General features: G+C 40.3%; 1 protein-coding gene across 1 annotated transcript in view; it reads left to right on the top strand.

Moving 5' to 3' along the window:
• TRAPPC8 (trafficking protein particle complex subunit 8) overlaps positions 1-16543 on the top strand; it is a 3178250-nt gene that overhangs the window by 2476775 nt on the left and 684932 nt on the right. The gene's annotated exons all lie outside the window — the stretch shown is intronic.

Below are 16543 nucleotides of genomic sequence, written 5' to 3'. Positions count from 1 at the left end.
TCAGTTCCAACTGGGAGACTGATAAAACCATGTTCTTGAAATGTTTAAAATTGGGAGGAGTTGCAGCTTTCCAGTTCTATGTAATATTTCTCCTTGCAATAGCAAGGAGAGTCCACAAAATTACGTATTTTTGCCTTGGAACACAAGACAACACAGGTGTATTCAACAAAACTAGAGATTTGTTAAGCTGGAAATTATCAGTGAACAGTGCCTGTAACAAATAGTTAATACTTTCCCAATATTGTTTAAGTAAATGGCATTCATCGAACATGTGTTGCTAATTGGCTATTGATTGTGATTTACACCTCCAACTTCTGTTTTGTTGATTATATATTAGTTATAATTTGTGTGGTGTTAAGTATGTTCTGTGTATGAATTGCCATGTGAAAAGTTGCCAATGTAGTGATAAAGATGTTAGTTTTGGAGATGTAAGAATTAGTTTTTTATCTTTATCATCTAGCATTTTACCATTAACTGTTTCATAGTATTTCCATATATTTTGTTTATTATGAACTCTTGTTTCTTTAATTTGTGCAATACTGATAAAATACCTTTCCCATTTGTGGGAAATTCCATCAGCATTAACTGCTCTATGAACTTAGAAACTTTTCCCGTAACAGACTTCTGCATTATAGCCTGTTGGTTTAAAACTGTTTGTCTTAATCCCTGCAGTGTTAACCACATGTTATTTTCAAGGTTGTACACACTAATAATTTGGTGTATCAGTAATACTTTATCAACTGATGCCAGTAAATTAGACCATTCTTAATAGGTGTTTTAACTGCTGCTGAGTCCTGAGTTATATTATTATTTTGTGTATATGCTATTGGGAATATGAAAAAAGACCATGCTTTTATATCTGGATTTTTGTTTGCAAAGTGCATAAAAGATTTTAGGGTATTGATAATATATTTAGAATTTATATTGTTGCATTTCCCTGTTGCCATATATTCCTTTCAATAACCAAAGTAAGTTATTCAGTAGTATTTCCATATGTTTATTTATTGTATCATGAGTGGTTTTTAACCAGATTTTTCATGTCCTTGTTTCCATTTGGAAGTATATTATTTGTTTAACCATAGAGAAACTGTTTTAAAGCTGACGATACTCTAGGTTTTTTAGGGTACCATGAGAATTCCGTTATTAACCCTTCAAATTGTTTAAAATATGATTTAGGTGGAGGTAGCTTGTATAAAGTACAGAATTTTCTGGAGTATAATCATTTTAATTTTATATATATATATATATATATATATATATATATATATATATATATATATATATATATATAGTCTTTCCTCCATGGTAAAAAAAACTTATTCCATTTTTGTATGAGTTCTTTGATATTATCCAAAATCTCTTTATAGTTTAGTTGCAGTGTTGTATCTATGTCATTTGTAAATTTAACTCAAGTATTTGATTATATAATTTCTAGGTAGATATTTATATTTTTTATTTAATGCTTCTTTGTTCATATTTATTAGTTAACATATTGGTTTTATTTTCATTAAATGATAGCCCAGAAATCATATGGGTCTGTATGAGGTACATATCAGTTTTTTTATCTTGTTTCAAAATTGGTGATACTTGAATGTATTTCCAAGAAGGAGGGCAATTTATTACCTTCTTTAACTGATGTCAGCATACTTAGTAATATATTTAATGCATTATTAGATAGCAGTTTAAACATCTCTGGTGTTATATTATCATTACCTGGGGCTTTGTTTAATTTTAGTTTCTTGATTTGCACTTTAGTTTCTGTCATAGATATAGTTTTATCTATTATTTTTCTGTGTGCATCTGATAGTCTTAGTCTTATATTTTCCTTAAGATATTTCTAAGTGCTTCACTTGATTTTACTTTATTTTCTTGACTATTGAATTTATTAAAATACACTCTAAAGGCTTCTAGAATTCCTTCTAAGTCTGATACTTTTCTTTTTTTGTCTATATTGTATATTTATTTTATCTGTTTTGCCTTTATTATTATTTTCGTCCTGTTTGCTATTCTCCTTTGATTTTTTTGGATTCATAGAGTAAGCGCATAGTTTGACCATCTCTAGATTAATCATTGTTTTATGGTTCAATAGCTCAAGTATTTTTTATTGATGTCTTCTAATTCTTTTTCCGAAGCTAAGTTACATTTATGAATATCTAATTTCATTTTGTCTATTTTAGTTTGTAGTTCTGCCAGTTCTTTATTCCAATCCATACGATTTAAATATGCTTTCACACACACACACACACACATATATATATATATATATATATATATATATATATATATATATATATGTGGATTCCTATCAGATTGCCGAATGCTCATTTGACCGAAACTCATTTCACCGAGACCAAATGACTGAAAACTCAATTCGCCAAAAACTCATTTAGTCGAAAACTCATTTCACCGAAAATAGTACAGGCAGTGTATATGCCCTTTTCCCCACTGTAGTGCGACCCTGCAGTTAGAATATATAAGGGGGAGTGTGGGGGGCGCAGTCCCCCACCATGGGGGCTGTGCCGGGTGTAGCCCCCCCAATGTTGTTAAAAAACTACCAACTTACCGTAGTTAATAGGAACTGGACAGTATAAAACTAAGCTAGGTGAGGGGCTACGCCCCCCACACCCCCCTACTTATATATTCTAACTCCAGGGTCGCACTACAGTGGGGAAAAGGGCATATACACTGCCTGTACTATTTTCTGTGAAATGAGTTTTCGGCAAAATGAGTTTTCAGTCATTTGGTCTCAGTGAAATGAGTTTCAGTGAAATGAGCTTTCTGCGATCTAGTAGGAATCCATATATATATATATATATATATATATATATATATATATATATATATATATGGGTCCACTTCATCATTTCGAAATATTGAAATCCCAGATTTCAGTATTTCAAAATTATATACCCAAATCACAAAATCACGAAAACACAGAAACGAGAAATTCAAAATCCCGAAGCTCGGAGATGTTCAATTTCGCACTTCTGGTGGTGCAGTGTGTGAATGGATCGGTGGAAGTTTAGGTAAGTATGTATGTGTATATGTGTTGGTGAGGAGCTTTAGTGTATGTCAGTGTGTGTTGTGACTGCGATATATGTGTGTGAGGGACAATGAAATGTGTGGGTGTGAGTTTCCTTTGTGTGTCTGTGCGATCTCAGAGTTAGTATATTTAAGTTGAATGGGTGTGGGGGGGCAAAGCTTCTGATGTAATCTCTGTGTGTAAAATAAACACTTTTATATAGTATGTACATCTGTTGAGTTGAATTCTTTACATTTAGGTCTGTTTGTATTCATGTTATAGGCTTTCATAATGTTCATGTTTAATAGATAAGTTATATGCAATTTTTGTGATAGTTTATACTTTAGATAGGATCAGCAATTAATATGAATGTATTAAGGCTTCATCTGATTCATGTAATCTCTTACTTTTAACTTTTCTTGTACCTTGTGTTCTCTATGTAGCACAAGAAAATCCTAACCATTTCATAAATAATATCTGAATTGCTGTTAGTATATTAAACATCAGTATTGCTGTATGTCTATTTAACAATTGAATTGAATCTATTCATCTTAATAGTTAATGACCAACTGTGGACTGACATCAGACTTGTTCATGTTTATCACAAGTGTCATTTCTTATTTCCCAGCCTTGTTAAGTATGCTTATTCTTATAATACTTTCATAATATTTATATCCTACCGTACTAGTTTGTTATTACATCTGGTTCAGCTTCTTACTGTATAAATTTGTGTAGATATTTATTTATTGGTTTCTTAGCTGTTAAATTATTATTTTTTTTGTTGTTATAAGTAGTCATACTTTATTTTGTATCTGTGTGTCCTAGTATGCATACATATGAGCTTGTATTAACTGTTTACATCAGTTACTTCTATCTTGTTCACGATGTCATTTTTTTACATATATTATAGTACTTTTGTGGTAATTTCTCTTGTTTCCTTTTAGAATTCTTAAATCTGTTCTATGTATATTTACATACTCAATAATGCTTTAAAGCACTTGTATTTTGGTGAAAATATGCACTTGTCACTTTGACAAAGACGGCACCCATGCAAATGGAGAATAGTTGCATGACTGCTGAATTATACACCAATGCACTGTACGAGCATGTACACGAAAGCATGGATCTCGCCATACCCAATTGAACCAAGACGCGCTCCTCCAAAAAAAGGAAGCCAATCTGGTGGTCCCCTGCCATAAACGAACTCCACAACAGAAGGAGAAAACTGATGCAGAATTAGGTGAAGTCCCAAGACTGTAAAAACTACCTTATTAGCCTCAACAAAAAGTTGAGATCCTTCATCAAATCCTTTAAAGCTAGCTGTGAAAACAGAATTGCAGCAGATAGTAAAGACAACCACAAGGCCTTCTATAGTTATGTAAAGAATCTCCACGGCAATACCCAGATTTGCTCTAAGCTACTGCACAATGGTACCTCCTGTACCGAGCCAACAGATATTGCCAGTGTACTGGCCGACAGATTCAGTGCCAACTTTACCCCTCCCCCCTCCATAGGACCAATCACAGTGCCAGTAGATTGCCAGGCACCCAGTATTACTGCTGCACAGGTTAAAACAACACTGGCCTAGGCCAAGAATACAGCTTCTATGGGACCTGACAATATCCCTGGCTGTGTTCTACATGAACTACATGAACTACAGAGTGAACTGGCACCTCACCTCTGTGCTTTGTTCAATCACAGCCTCACCTCAGGCTTTGTCCCTACCGAATGGTGCACTGCTACAGTCATCCCTCTCCACAAAGGAGAAGTGACTACAGACCCAGGGAACTATCGCCCCATTAGCCTGATGAGTCTGCTATGCAAAGCTATGGAGCGCATCATCATAGACCTAATCAACAAGGATATAAAGAATCTCCAAACTCTGGATCCCACACAGTTTGGTTTTGTGAAGGGTAGATCATGCCTGCTCAACTTGGTCGACTTCTTTGAGTCAGTCAGAAGAGCTGTGGATGAAGGCAAGGTGGTTCATACAGCCTACCTTGATCTGGCCAAGGCCTTTGATGCCATTCCCCACTCAGGAATCATAGAAAAGCTCACTAAGCTAGGCATCAACCCCTATATCACTAGATGGGTTGCAAACTGGCTCACAAATGGAACCCACAGTGTGAAAGCAGTTGACTCCAAGTCAGATTGCCGACCAGTCACGAGTGGAGTCCCACTGGGTTCGGTCCTGGGTCCTCTCCTGTTTGATATCTACTTCTCTGAAGTCCAGGTCAACACGAAGGGACTCTGGCTAACAAAGTTCACAGACGATTGCAAGTTGGGAGCTATTATTAACTCCCCAAGTGATGTTGACATCCCACAGATAGGCCTCACTGAGACCAACGACTGGTATCAGAACCATGACCTTAAGCTCATTGCCAAAAAATGTGTTGTCATCCCCTTTGGGAAAAGCCCGGTTCACATAAATTACCACATCGATGGTAGTCCACTGAACACAGAAGCCGTTATAAGAGGTCTGGGAACACAGGTTGACAGCAACTCTCTCTTTTGACTACCACTGTGGCCAGAAAGTCCTATGTGACACATCTCATTACTAAGGGTTTTGCATCCAGGAAGAAAGAGGCCATTGTCTCCTTCTACTCTTCCCTCATTAGGCCAATCATCGAGTACAATGCCTCATTTGCATGTACCTCACTAGACACCAGCAACAAGTGGAGAGGCCACAAACGTACCTCACAAAGAGGATCCTAGGCCTTAAACACTTGTCCTATATGGATAGACTCAAAAACTCCAACTATTCTCTGTCTCATATTGCCTACTTAGAGGCGATCTCTGCTTGACTTACAAAGCCATGTCTGACCCAACTCTGTTAGGAATGCTACCTCTAAAGAAATCACCATCCCTCCAAACTACACGCTCCAGAGACCTCAACCTCCTTACCACAGTCAACAGAATGTACTGGAGGGACAGGTTCATAACCCAGAGACTGCCCATGCTGTGGAATAGACTTCCATACATGTCAAACAGAGCACCTAACTGGCCCTCAAGAGAAATCTTGATGAGTGGACGGGAAATAGAAAATTCACCGGGGATCACTGCTATGGCTCTACTCGACAGAGGCACTGAGAACTAAGTTTGGGTGGCACGATGCCAGGGTAATCCTTTGGGCTTGTAAAGGCTCCAGGGCCATTAGCCTAGTACACCCCTATGAAGCTGTAAAGTCACTCTGTAATCAAGTACTATTGTTTTTGGCCATTAATGAATATGCAAACAACTCTAATGGACTCTTAACAGCTTTTTTTTTATTGCAATACTTAGAGATGGATTAAAAACATATTTTACCAGTTCATGGCTTTGGCGGGAAAGCAGTGAACTGTAAGTGAAGCTTTTAGAGTTCTAGGATAGGCCATGAGCTTGTGAGCAGTTTTTTTTTTAATTTCAGTTTCTTCTAATTCGTTTAAAATGACTACCATCACCCACTGCACCACAGAAAAGTGCCCCAAACAACGGTTTTAATATTCATAGCACTCTAACTATTAGCACATAGTTTACAAAGGAACAAATCATAAACATTTGTTTTTTAAAGTTATATAATTTTATATTTCCTAGGCCATTCACAGTAGAATCAAAAGCACTGTAGCATTGTGTTATCCAACTATTAAAGCCTGAAAGCATGTATGGTAATTCCATATTTCATATGTTAATACATAGCAAGTTAGTAATATTTGATCTAGTTATTAAAGCAGTTCTTTGATATTTGTCTTATTTTATATATGTTTAATATTGCATTAGTATAAATAATAGGCATTTTCCTTGTCATTCATACCAGTGTCAAAACCAGTATAGCATTGTGTTATTAAACTGTTAAAACCTAAAAGCATGTATGTTAATTTCATTTTTCATATGTTAAGGCATAGCAAGTTAGTAATACTTGTTCTAGATATTAAAGCAGTTATTTGATATTTGTCTTATTTTAGATGTGTAATACTGAATTAGTATAAATAATAAAAGGCATTTACCTTGTAAATGAGATTGTCTCCAATCAGTATGTCACCCATTTGATTTTTATGTGGTGAAGCGGTAGCGTTGTCACCTCACAGCAAGAGGTGCTCTCGTTCGATTCTCGGCTGGAGCGCCCTCTGTGTGGAGTCTGCATGTCCTCCCCGTGGTCAAGTGGCGTTCAAAAGACATGCGTGAATGGGCGTGCCTTCGTTGAAGGTTGGGTGTCGAGCTGACACCTTGGCACCGTGAAAATCTACTGCCAATCATTAGCGGACCGGAGTTCCGCTGTGACGGCCCCTAACTGGGAAAAGCCGAAGGAACAACATTCCATGGTGGTTTTGTTGTAATATTTAGATCTAACTAGTTAAACATTTGAATGAGTACTTCTACTCTAATATTTGTTTAAACATATTTAGATTCTCATGTCTCTCAGCTTCTTCTTCTTGTCATTTGTTTTCCATTTATTTTTTTCAGCATGTCATTTCAAGCCATCAGAACTCCAATCCATTTCTTCTATCTTGTCTAAGACTTTATTAGTTGATAGATGAGTCACTGATGTTTCTATTGAGCCAAATATTTTGGGCCATTACTGGAGAAGATTTTCCTTGAGTTGCCTTTTTTAAGTTTTTATTAGTGGTAAACACACTTTTCTTTTGGCCATCACTACAGAGGAATAATCATTATCAAACTGGATTATGTGTTATCCAAATCTGATCGGGGAATTAGACCAGGCAGTTTTTAATATAAGTTCTTTATCTTGAGATGAAAAGAGTTTGACTATTACTGACCTGGGAGTGTTTGTTGTTTCGTTTGATGCTGAGACTCACTTTAAGGATCTGTGAGCTCTCTCTCAAGCCCATAAGAGAGAGCCTCTGGAAGCTTTAAAATATCTGGAAGCCATGTATTAAGAAAGTTCACCATATTGCTACCATCAGTTCCTTCTGGTATTCCATAAATCTGGAGGTTGTTGCATCTGGATTTATTTTCTAGATCTTTAATTTTGTCCATTAGTGAAGCATTTTGTCTATTCAGTGTGTCGATATGATATTCTTCGTGTTTCACTGTTGCAGTCATCACATTTGGGTTATCCTTGCCAGGGTAGCCCTCAGTCCGAATACCTGAGGCTTAGTATTTCTGCGTCGGTTGGCTGTCGCTCCAGGACTGATGTCAGGTGGTCAGTGGTATAAAAACAGACAGCCGACGCCATTACATCAGTCTTTCTTGCCGAGGAGCCCAAAGCAGAAGCAGTTAGCACAAGTGCCGATTGGCTGCTACCTGAGTTTTTCATTTCTGAATTGAAGTTGAAGTCTTCTAAAGCTAAGTACCCTGTTGGGGATCCTTTTTTCTTGCTTTAACAAATGTCAGAAAAAGTTAACAATTGTCTCGCCTGAGGAAAGCAAATACCACACTGAGACTTTCATTCCTACTGTGTCACTTGTTTAGGCCCAGACCACAACATCCCCCGCTGTCGTTTTTGTGTTTTGTGCAATGCCTAAACTGTACGTAGTCGGGCCCTTATTGTAGCTAGATATTTTCACTGTCAGTCCTTGACTTCCAATATGGCTTCGGTAAGCCATCCAACAACCAATCTTCCAAAAAAACATAAAGTTAAAGACAGGGACAGAACGCACAGGTCCAAAACTGCCGACGACGCTTCCGTTAAGCTAGTTGTCAGTTCTCCAGTCCTCAGTGAGGCACTTTCGCAGCCCCTGATGCCCGCTTCTGTGGATTTGCAGGCCGCTACCAAGACCCTTTTGGAGTCCGGTATGCTGCAAACCTCTTCTTCGATTAAGCATCCTGTAGATGTCTCTACCTTGGATGAGCCCAGAGCTGCTGTGCAGGCACCAGCTTCCGAGGAAGTACTTCGCACTACCGATTCTCTGCACAGACAGATGACTTCTTTCGAGACTACAGTCCTTTCGAAAATTACCGAGTTTCTAAGGCCCAGGGTACAAACCAGACCCAAAAAACGACGGACCAAGCTTACGCCCCTGCTTCCTTGCCTCAGTCTTGAATGCTTAAAATGGCAGAAGATCTTATAATGCTCATCAGGGGAAGGCAGGCTTACCCCTTCCAAAAGAAAAAGAGACTTGTCCCCAGTAGTTATATCTGAACAGGAGTCCGATGACTCTCATGCATCTGAATATGAAGATATGCAACCCCTCTCTGCGTATGAGGATTCTGATGCAGAGTAATCCATCCCTATAACCTCTCCACCCAAGGACTTTTCCTTTGGGGAAACCCTACATACTTTAAGGGAGCATTTCCAATGGGAATGTCAGGACTATCCTCAGTCAAAAAAGAGACTCAGGAAATTCTTAGATCTTCCACAGCACAGACCTCTAGCCATTCCTCATGTCCTGGATGTTGTGGATGATGTTTTTATGGAATGTCTGACCCCTGACAATCCTCCCTCCTGCTCCCAGGAAACCTGACAGGTACGATAGAGTCCTTGACTCTCAAAAATTTTTTTTCAAAAATCCTACTGCTGACCCCGAGGTCATCTCTCAAGGACCTAAAGCAATCAAAGAAACTTCAGCTAAGAATTCCACCGCCTCAGATAGGGATTCCTGAACATTAGACAGATGGGGTAAAAAAAAGTATACACCTCTGCTGCTCTTGCTATTAGAGCATTAAATTGTCAGTTCCATATGCTGAAATATCAGCAACATATCATGGAACTCCTCAAACAAAAAAATATCTTCTTTCCCTGCTTGTGCAGAAAGTTACAAGAGTTAATGCATTCTGCAAGTCAAGTAACTAAGCACACCTTACAATGTGGTTTTGATGCCCTAGAAGCATCTTGCAGGACAGCAGTTACTGGTTTTGTACTTAGAAGACATGCTTCACTTAAGGAACAGACCTTGCCAGACCATGTCAAATCTAAATTATTGAACGCACCCTTGCACAAAGACAACTTATTTGGCACCAAGGCAGAAGAGGTCCTAAAAAAGATGGAAGAGAAAGCTAAATTTATGCAGACACTTAAAGACTTCTTACAAGTCCAGCCACCGAGGTTCAGTAGGCATTGTCCCTCCAAGCACTGGCCCTTTCCTGCCCCCCCCCCCCAGATCAGATCAGCTCAGCTCAGCCCAGACCAAGGGGAAGCAGCCCCCCCCCCAGACAACAGCCCCAGGGAATGCAGAGATCTAAGCAGTGAGTTTCTTCTCTTCAAAACCAGGGAGTGCAAAGCCACCCCCTTTTGATAAGAGCTCACAATGACTTTACACTTCCATCCCCTCCCTCTGCCTCTCTGCACTTGCCCCTAGGAGGAAAACTCTCCTTCCACACAAGCAACTGGCGCACCATTACCAAGTACCGTTGGGTCCTCAACATAGTGCCCCAGGGATACAAATTTTATTTTCACACTCAACCCAAAAGGGTTCCCAGATCTTCCCCCAAACCAGTGGGCAGAGGCCAAAAACCAAGTCCTTTCCCTCCTCTCTATGAGGGCAATAGAGCATGTTCTTGCAGAACAGACAGACCACGGTTTCTACTCCAGACTCTTCCTGGTACCCAGAAAAGAGGGCATATGGCGCCCCATCCTCGACCTATCCATTCTAAACGCTTTTCTGGTGATACCAAAATTCAAAATGCTCACCCTCCAGCAGCTTCTTCTTATGCTTTCCGAGGATGCTTGGTTAGCCACCCTAGACCTAAAAGAGGCCTACCTACACATCCCAATCAGGGAATCATGCAGGAAATATCTACGTTTCAGAGCAGGATCACTGCAGTTTGTTCTCTGCGCTTCCCTTTGACTTATCCACTGCTCCCAGAGGTTTCACAAAATGTCTGGCTCCCGCCATTGCTTTTTGCAGGCAAAGAAATATTCAAATTTACCTATACTTGGATGACTGCCTGATTCAGGCAGACAGTCAGGAAAAGCTGCTGAAGCACCTGAACTATGTAAAGGACCTACTGACCCTCCCTAGGATATACTGTCAATGAAAAGAAATCAAATCTAGTACCCACACAAAAAATTGTATTCCTGGGAGCAAGCCTGGACACAGCATCCCAGATGGCATTCCTTACACCAGAAAAACAAACCTACCTGACAACCTACTTCTCTCAACTAGCCACCAGGACCCAGTTATCTGCAAGGAAAATCCTGCAAGCTCTAGGGTTCATGGCTTCTTGCATTCTACTCATTCCATATGCCAGACAGCATATGAGGAAACTACAATGGTACCTAGAAAGCCTTTGGTGTTAGCACTGTCAAGACCTGGAAACTCTTATACCAATGATTCCTTGTCTGAGAAAAGATTTTCTTTGGTTGCAGCAGCATGCTACCACAACAAGGGACTTCCCTTCTCACTACCCCATGCTGCCCAGACCCTCACCAGGGATGCATCAGACTATGCCTGGGGTGCACACCTGGACGGCAGGTGCATTCAGGGCCAATGGAACCCAAATCAAATACATCTGCACATCAACAGAAAAGAGATGTTAGCTGTTCAGCACGCCCTGACAGCTTTCAGACCCCCTACTCTCTCCGGGGCCTCTGCTGATCAAAACAGACAACACCACGGTGATGTGGTACATCAGCAAGCAGGGAGGGACTTACTCTTATCCTCTGTGCAGGCTTGCCATGACCCTTTGGCACATGGCCCCAGCCATACAACTACACATGTTAGCACAATTCCTGGCAGGCTCTCTAAACTCTCTGACAGACAACTTAAGCAGAAACCTGCTAGACCTGCATGAGTGGCAGCTAGACCAAAGAACCTTCACCCTTGTAACCCAGAAATGGGGCAACCAGAAAGTCCTTCCAGTGGGTAAACCTCTCGGTCTATGCATTTCACCCTCTACCACTCATTTCAAGGGTGCTGCTCAAAATAAGGGAGGAAAACCGAGTACAATCCTGATTGCTCCAGACTTGCCACGGCAGCACTGGTACCCACCACTGTGCAGCCTGTCACCATGGCACCTACCTCAGAACCCAACACTCTTGACCCAGAGGAATGGAGAATTCTTGCATCCCCAATTGCATACTCTCAGTCTGGCAGCCTGGCTTATTCCCTGACCTCTCCTCAAGCTGTCAGTTTAAGCAAACAAGTTCTAGATGTTATACGTGAGGCCAGACGCCCCAACACTAGAAAGTCTTATGCTGGCAAGTGGAAAAGTTTTTGCAGTGACTGAGACCTGGTTCAAGGCTCTAGAGAGCACCCCTGCACTACCAGGCTATAACTCATACCACACTTTTCGGCCATGTAACCTGGACCGGAACACCAAAGGCGGAGGTGTGTCCATATTCATTAAGGATATCCACACCTCCAGGCCAGTTGCTCAGCATAATGCAGCCGAGGTTATCCAAGTGCAACTAACTCTGGGCAAAACTGCAATCCAAATTGTAGCTTGTTACTGATTACCCACCATGACACAGGATTCCCACCCTTCTTTTCTTGATGTACTGGAAAATATTAGGGTTCAACCAAATACCCATAATAATGGGCGATTTCAACTACCCCACCATTAACTGGGAAAACTATTCAAGTACCAACTCCTTCGCTCAACACTTTCTGGAATTCATAAACTCCAATGCCCTGGATCAACTTATCCACACCCGCACCAGGGGCAACAATATCCTAGATCTAGTCATTACCAATATGAGTGACCGGTGTTCCACACCTGAAGTCAACGCCTCATTGGTCCGATCCGACCATAAGCTAATTACCCTAGATATCCCCATCCTGCCTCCACCCCCCATTAAGGAAACCATGGTAAAAAATTTCTCCAAAGCCAACTTCTTGCTTCTTAAGACAGAAGTGGTGAACTTCATGACACCCATGCTGATGGACAATACAGTTACGACTACTGAACCTTACACAATTGCACTTTATAAGCACTTACATGAGTACATGGATCGTGCTATCCCAAACAGAACCAAGATGCTATCCTCCAAAAAAAGGAAGCCGATCTGTTGGTCCCCTGCCATAAACTCTTGCAAAAGAGAGTAAAATCCCATGAGTGGACGAGCTCCTTGGTCAGCCTCAGTAAGAAGCTGCGATCCCTGATAAAATCCTCCAAAGCTAATTACGAAAACAAAATCGCCACTGATTCTAAAGACAACCACAAAGCATTCTATAGCTATGTCAAGAATCTCAATGGCAACACTCAGATCTGCTCTGAGTTGCAGCACAATGGCACTAAATATACAGACCCAACTGATATTGCCAACATCCTGGCAGATAGGTTCAGTGCTAACTTTACCCCCCTCTCACCCCCTAAAGAGCCCATCTCTATACTGGAAGAATGTAAAGTTCCTGTAATCATGGCTGCACAGGTAAAAACCACACTCTCCAAAGCCAAGAACACAGCATCCATGGGACCAGACGACATCCCAGATGAACTGGCACCCCACCTAAGTACCATGTTCAATCATAGCCTCACCTCAGGCTTTATGCCTGCTGAATGGCGCACAGCAACGGTTATCCCACTCCACAAGGGGGGAGCCACCACGGACCCCGGGAACTACCACCCCATTAGCCTGACGAGCCTGGTCTGCAAGGCCATGGAACGTATCATCATGGAACTTAAAAACAAAGACATTGGTAATCTCCAAACTCTGGATCCCGCCCAGTTCAGGTTTGTAAAAGGCAGATCATGTCTGCTAAACTTGATAGACTACTTTGAAGCAGTCACCAAAGCCGTAGACAAGGGTAAGGTGGTTCACACAGCCTATCTAGATCTTGCCAAGGCTTTCGACACCATCCCCCACTCTGGAATTATAGATAAACTCACTAAACTAGGTATAAATAAATCCCTATGTCACAAGATGGGTTGCCAACTGGTTCACTGACAGAACCCACACTGTGAAAGTAGCAGACACCAAATCTGACTTCAGACCAGTGACAAGTGGAGTACCACAGGGTTCAGTCCTAGGTCCTCTCCTGTTTGCTATCTACTTCTCTGAAGTACAGGCTAACACAGAAGGTCTTTGGCTAACGAAGTTCGCAGGTGACTGCAAATTAGGAGACATAATCGAAACTCCTAACGATGTGGACATCCTACAAAAGGGCCTCACTGAGACAGATGCCTGGTGTCAAAGCCATGGCCTCAAGCTCACTGCTAAAAAGTGCATTGTCATCCCCTGTGGTAAAAACTCTGTACCCATGAACTACAACATAGACGGTAGTATACTTAACACCGAAAGTGTGATAGGAGACCTTGGGACACAGGTGGACAATAGTCTCGCCTTTGATAATCACATCGCCACAGTAGTCAGGAAATCCTTCTATGTGGCACACCTCATCACAAAAGGTTTCTCATCCAGAAAAAAAAGAGGTCATTGTTCCCCCTACTCATCACTCATTAGACCCATTATAGAGTACAACGCCCCTTTTGGTATGTACCTCACAAGACATCTACAACTGGAAAGGTCGCAGAAATACCTCACAAAGAGGATTACCAGCGTCAAACAGATGCCCTACGCAGACCGTCTCAAAAAACTCCAGCTTTACTTCGTCGCATATCGCCTACTCAGAGGTGATCTCTGCCAAACCCAGAGCTGCTGGACATGCTCTACTTAAAGAAATCCCAATCCCTCCAAGCTACACGCTATAGGGACCTAAACCTTGTCACCACAGTAAACAAAACATGCCGGCGGGATAGATTCCTGTCCCAGAGACTTCCCATACTCTGGAATAAACTACCTGTCTATATCAAACAAAGCTTCTCATTAGCACTCTTCAAGAAAAATCTTGATTGGATGGGAAATAGGAAATTCACCCCGGGATCACCTTTGTGGCTCTGCTCGACAGTGGCACAGGAAAATAATTTTCTTGGGTGGCAAAAGCCAGGGTACCTTTTTGACTGGGCCGATATCCTAGTACCTACCAATGAACCTATGAACCTGGATCCAGGCTGAGGGAGCTGGAATGGCACAGCCCACCCTACCTGGATTACCTGGCAGACCTACTACACAAGGGGTCTTTCCTTCTCTTCTATTAAAATTCATGCCTTTACCATCTCTGCTCATTTCAGCACAGAGCCACATTACATTGTTGTGGAGAATATGGAGACAGTTTCAGATCTTTTCCGGATACAAAATTAATGAAATTAAAACAAAGGCAATAGTGGTAATAGTGATAGTAGTGGTACCCACAAACAAATTGGTTCAGCAATATACATATTTATGTGGACATAACATGATGTATTTAGGAGTATGGATCCTTTTATGAAAGGCAGTACCTTTGAAGTCAGTTTTATTGGTTGGGGGAGGGTGTTGTAAGTATAAGTAGGGGAGATGCCTCCTCTTGATTTTCACAGACGGGCAGACTCCCCTGATAAAACAACTGCTAATTTCCTTGTTCCCAAGACATAATCTGGCTGTCATAATATAATAAAAATACAAGCTTCTTAGTCGGGGAAAGCGTATAGCAATTTTGTTTCAGAGTTACAATGGCATCCAACTCTATACCTTTGTTATTTAAACAAAACATTATACAGCACTAACTATAAGCTTAATCATTGTGAATAGTATTATGGAGGCAATTTTAATATAATATTTGCTCCTAACAGATCTTCTCTTATTATTTTAGTTTTTTAGCAGCTTCGCAATATTTTACACCCATGACAATGATTTATAGCTGTATACAGATATACCCAAAACGCTTACTGTCACAACTCAGTCATTGTAAGCTAACATATATTGCTTCTTCTTTTCATTTTACTGCTATATGACAATTTTGGTTACTTTCTGGCTCTTCAAATGTGAGCTAGGAAATATGTTGCTCAGAAAGAATTGACTATGTGCTGGGATGCATCCCTTTGTATTCTTTCTAAAACACCTGTGTTTATGACTATTTTAAAAATTGTTACTTAATATGATTAGGTTTAGCTTCTCATACCTTTGTGTTGCATTGTGTAAATTTGATTTTTTATAGTTTGATAATATCTTACTCAGTGTTAGATGGTTAGATCTAAACTTGTGCTCAAAGTCTTTTATATAGGTGCATCGAGAATGTATGTATATTAAAAGATGACTGTTGATACTTGGAATAATAGAGTCATATTTTTCTATATCCCCTTGCTTTATAGTATGAATTTCTTAAAAAAGACATTCCAACTCTTTTAATACTACATTTTATTCTTCTGTGCCATTTAAGGGAGGGATAGGTGGTTCGGCACTAAGGTAATAGTAAGCGAGCTGGATGCCATACAAGCCTATAATCTTGCTCTGCTTGAGGTCTTACTTCCCACACTTAGCTACATTACCAGTTCATTACCTTTAACTGTTAAAATCACAATGGCTAAGTAACAATGATCACAATAGATTTGTGGAACATCAATGGTCTTCATAACAAAAAGAAAAAAAAATACTTATGCATCTGTTATTTCAAACCAAATCTACTTTTATTTTTCTTCAAGAGACACGCACAAACTATGAGCAATGGGATAGGGAGAAAGACAGAAATTGGGTTAAACAGATTATAGCAGCTGGAAACGACACTGCTTTGAACGGAACAGCAATTATAATTAAAAAATCTTTTCCCGGAGAAATTCTAGCTCATAAATCTGATGGTAATGACAGATGATGCTACTTTACAAGCTCTT

This window comes from Protopterus annectens, chromosome 3.part0 (assembly GCF_019279795.1).
Source record: "Protopterus annectens isolate FY-2018-M chromosome 3.part0, PAN1.0, whole genome shotgun sequence".
NCBI lineage: Eukaryota > Metazoa > Chordata > Ceratodontiformes > Protopteridae > Protopterus > Protopterus annectens.
Note: the sequence above shows the minus strand (reverse complement) of the source record. Positions and strands in the feature narration are given on the sequence as shown.